Raw genomic sequence first — 5,212 nt, 5'->3', positions numbered from 1 at the left:
CATAGGACTGCAGTGAATCTGCTGGTTTTATGGACACTTCACCTGACCATGACTCCTCTCTCCATACATATACACTGGAGATCAAGAGCACAAGACACATTTTCCTAAATGTCAGGTGGAGAAAGTGCCATAGTTTGGGGAATGTTTTCTGCAGCAGGAATTGGACCTCTCATACAGCTACTTGGCAGAGTGAATGCAAGTGTGTATCAGAAACTTCTTTAGCAACACGTGGTTCGTTCCTTCATAATAATAATAATAATAATTCTTTATTTATATAGAGCGCACAGATTATGCAGCGCTGCACAGAGTTTGCCAAATCAGTCCCTGTCCCCCAATGGGGCTCACAATCTAATCAACCTACCAGTATGTTTTGGAATGTGGGAGGAAACCCACGCAAACACGGAGAGAACATACAAACTCTTTGCAGATGTTGACCCTGGAAACCTAGTTTCCCAGTGCTGCAAGGCTGTAATGCTAACCACTAAGCCACCATCAGCCAACAATTTTCATGCAGCACAATGCTCCCTGTCATACAGCAAAACAGGTAAAGCAGTTCCTTGATACACTAAAATGCGTTTAACGCATGCGTTTAAAAATGCATTGCAATAGCTGAAGAGTGATTTAACAGTGAACAGCTGTTAACACGTGTGTTTACAAAACGCAAATGCATTAACGGACGTGTTTTGTAAACACACGTGTTAACAGCTGTTCAATTAGGCAAATCACTCTTCAGATATTGCAAGGCGTTTTTAAACGCATGCGTTAAACGTGACGTGTGACCGCACCCAGAGTCCTTATATAACATTAATAGAAAACTTCCTGTGTATATTTACCGTATATACTCGTGTATAAGCCGAGATTTTCAGCACAAAAAATGTGCTGAAAAACCTCGCCTCGGCTTATACACGAGTCAATGATAAAAATAAATACATTAATACTCACCCTCCGGTGTCCCCGATATTCCTCGCGGCTCCCGGCGGCTTCTTCACTCTTCACTGGCCGGGAGATCGCGCTGGCCGTCGCACACTGTGATGCGACGCTGTCGCCGCGGATGACGTCATCAGCGGCGACAGCGCGGCATCACATTGTGCGACGGCCAGCGCGATCTCCCGGCCAGAGAAGAGTGAAGAAGCCACCGGGAGCCGCGACGAACATCGGGACAACGGAGGGTGAGTATTAAGTTTATTTCTTTATCTGTATAGGGGCTGCTGTATACTACTGAGGGCAGACTGTATACTGATGGGGGCAGGCTGTATACTACTGGGGGCTGTGCTGTGTACTACTGGGGGCAGGCTGTATACTACTGGGGGGAAGGCTGTATACTACATGGGGGCTGGCTGGCTGTATACTACATGGGGGCTGGTTGGCTGTATACTACATGGGGGCTGGTTGGCTGTATACTACATGGGGGCTGGCTGTATACTACACCCTCGGCTTATACTCGAGTCAATAGGTTTTCCCAGTTTGCGGTGGTAAAATTAGGGGTCTCGGCTTATACTCGAGTATATACGGTATATTAATTGACACCGAATACAAGAAAATAGTGTCCAGTTATATACAGTGGGTATGGAAAATATTGAGACCCCTTTAAAAGTGTCATTGCAGCCAATTGGTAATATCAAAAAGTTATTTTTTTGCTCATTAATGTACTCTATACCCCATTGTGACAGAAAAATCCCCAGAAACGTAGATAATTTTGCTACATAAGAAAAGCGGAAATATCACATGGTCATTGTACCGCTTACGGCGCCTCCCTCTCCTCCTTAAAGGAGCAGGGATTTCCCAACTAGACTGTTGGCAAAGGTTCCTAGCTTGCTAGTCCTGCTGTATGGTGTTTGCTTCTGTCGGCTACCCATGTGTGACCCATGTTCCTGACTCTGATTTGGTCTGCGCTCCCTGGTATACAACTCCGGCTTGTTTCTTGAACTTGTGCTGCCTGAGACGACTCTATACCTGGATTCTAATTGAACGCCGCCTGCCTTGACTGTGGACTTACACAGACTACTCGCCTTGCCTGACTCCTTGGTACCACGTACCGGTGTCTTTGTGCCCGCTGGGCCAGCTGCTATCTATACTGGGGCCACCACAAGAGGGAGCAGCCTTGCGATCCAAGACATCCAAGAACATGATGTGTGGCAGCACCCTCAGTGTGTGGCCCAAAGTCAAACCTGTGAGATAGCATAGTGGGTTCACATCCCACTGCTTGTCACAATCATAAGTATTCAGCCCCTTTGCTCAGTATTGAGTAGAAGCAGCCTTTGTGCCAGTATAGGCATGAGTCTTCTTGAAAGTGATGCAACAAGTTTTTCACACCAGGATTTGGGGATCCCCTGCCTCTTCCTTGCAGATCCTACCCAGTTCCCTCAGGTTGGATGGTGAACGTTGGTGGACAGCCATTTTTAAGTCTCTCCTGAGATGCTCAATTCGGATTAGGTCTGGGCTCTGGCTGGGCCAATCAAGAATGGTCAGAGTTATTCTGAAGCCATTTGTTTTGTTTTTGTAGCTGTGTGCTTAGGGTCACTGTCTTGTTGGAAGGTGAACCTTCAACCCAGTCTGAGGTCCAGAGCACTCAGGAAGAGGTTTTCATCCAGGATCTCTCTGTACCTTGCTGCATTCATTTCCTTCAATTGCAAGCAATAATCTGGTCTCGGCAGCTGAAAACCACCCATCGCACGATGCTGCCACCATGTTTCTCTGTTGGGATGGTATTTGGCAGGTGATGAGCAGTGCCTGGTTTTTCAACACACATACCGCTTAGAAATAACACCAAAAGGATCAATCTTCATCTCATCAGACGAGAGAATCTCATTTTTCATATTCTGGGAGTCCTTCATGATTTGTGGGGTTTTTTTGCACACTGTATGCGACTTTCATGTCTTGCACTGAGGACAGGCTTCTGTCGGCACACTCTACCATAAAACCCAGACTTGTGGAACTATACCTGGAGCTCAGTCACAGTGATCGTGGGGTTCTTGTTTACCTCTCTCACCAAGGCTCTTCTCCAACAATTGCCTAGATTGATTGGCAGGCCAGGCTGAGGAAGAGTTGTGGTCGTCCCAAACTTCTGCCTCTTAAGGATTATGGAGGCTACTGTGCTTTTAACCTTGTTTGCTGCAGAAATTTGTTTGTAACCTTGGCCAGATCTGTGATGTGCCACAATTCTGTCGGGCAGCTCCTTAATGCATGTCAGAGCACATTAGAATTATGAGGTCTGTGAGCTCTTCTATAAACAGGTGTGTGCCTTTCCTAGTCAAGTCCAATCAGTTTAACCACAGCTGTACTCCAACGAAGGTGTAGAACCATCTCAACGGGGTCTGAATGCTTATGGCCATTTGACATTTTTGTTTTTCTTATTGAATAAATTAGCAAATATAACTGGATTTTGGTTCTTTTTCTGTCAATATGGGGCGCAGAGTGTACATTAGTGAGCCAAAAAAAATATATATACTTTTTGGATCTAACCAATTGGCTACAAAGAAACGAGTAAAACATTTAAATGAGTCTTAATACTTTCTGTATCCACTGTATGCATATACCCATAATGTCATTGCCTGCGCTGAATGGGTTAACACACTGCATGACAGACAGTTACGCAAGGCTGACAATCCAGTTCCAATACTCCATATATAGAAGAGCTGCTCTGACAGGAATGAAAGGAAAGGGGGTGACATGGAGACAGAATATAAATTTATAGACATTCCAGCGCCTGTCTCCCCTCACACCCCCCTGATCAGTAACATACAGCTGTCCCCAGGCTCACAAATAAAGCCACAATTACAGCATGCGAGACATTCAACCAGTGCGGCATGTCTGACACATACCTAGCATCATAGTCACTGGCTCCACCTGGTGGTGGAATGTAAACATTGCAAATTGTAAAATTTAATAGCGATTAGCACTATCAGTACATGTGATTCAGAAGACTAAGGCAGCAGCACTGCAGATGTTGGAGTAAAACATAAGTTTTCTTTTATTCACATGGCATAGAGCAATGTTCTGACATTATATGTCTTTTTCAAAAAGCCATAATGTCTAAGAGTTGCTGGAAGAAAGGTGAATAAAAGAACATTTGTGTTTTACACCAACATCCGCTGTGCTGCTCCCTTTGTCTTCTGAATCATTTGCTGGGATCCATGGAACCAGGAACAACAGGCTACATGCACCAGCTTTGAAACTGTACTACAGTTTTAGACTTTACTTGAAGATTGGCGCTGCCTGTATTTGTGGGAAAAGATGCACTGTCTGGAAGACCCCAAAAACACAATCTGTTAGTGTGACAGCTGCTGTATCAAGCTCTGTTAGAAAAGCTGTAAACTTTCAGAATGGTTAAGAGGTTCTCATATCATCTGGAGGTGAAACAAAAGAGCTTTACAGGAGACCGTATGGATTCCAAGGAAGGACCAGCACTGGATGGACCACAGTGTCCTGAAATCTTAACAGCCAAGGAGACTGCTTATATTACCTAGACACCATCAGGTCTAGGTCCTGGGAGCATCATTCAGTGCATAGCTTCTTGAATATGTCAAGAGGAATATACCCTACACCTGGAACAAATTGCTGGTCAATTTTCCATGGCCAGAACATGAACTGTGAAAAGAAAAAAATCAGGAACTTGTAAGTGGGGAAAAAAAAACATATTGAACTCCTATGCATTCTGAAATGGGGTTCCACACATTCCATAGGTTGGTCCAGGCCCAGAGACTTTTCATATAGAAAAAAAGCCAAAGTGACAGAGAGAAGGCAGGCAGAGGCCCGAGTTGGGGGGAGAGGGGGATTCCCTCCTAAAATCTGTATGGACTGGAGGAAGAGAATATCCATGCCGCCGAAAGGGATGCCAGAAGAATAAGCATTACCCTTGATGTATGCTAGTCTTGTATTCATCTTCTTTGCTTTAGATACTCTACCAACAGTAAGTTAAGAAAGTAAGCTGTGGGGTGGGGGAGTAACAAAGGCAACAGAAGAGCGGCTCTAATTAACCTCCTATCTTGGTGGAGGTTGAGGGAGGTGCAAAAAATATGGCCCAAGCATATCCTCCTCACTGGGGATAGTAGCCAAAGTAAAGAGGGAGAAAGGAAAATAAAAAGTAGAGATGTGGAGGTAAGTGTTAGGTGGTAAGTGTTAGGTACAGTAGTATTTTTGTGTTTTCACATGGAAGCAAAAATAAGCAAAGCATATAGAACTGCAGCAGACTATAATAAACACACATTATAGG

The sequence above is a fragment of the Engystomops pustulosus genome, chromosome 6 (assembly GCF_040894005.1).
Source record: "Engystomops pustulosus chromosome 6, aEngPut4.maternal, whole genome shotgun sequence".
Taxonomy (NCBI): Eukaryota; Metazoa; Chordata; class Amphibia; order Anura; family Leptodactylidae; genus Engystomops; species Engystomops pustulosus.
The sequence above is the reverse complement of the archived record's forward strand: the minus strand, read 5'-3'. Positions refer to the sequence as shown.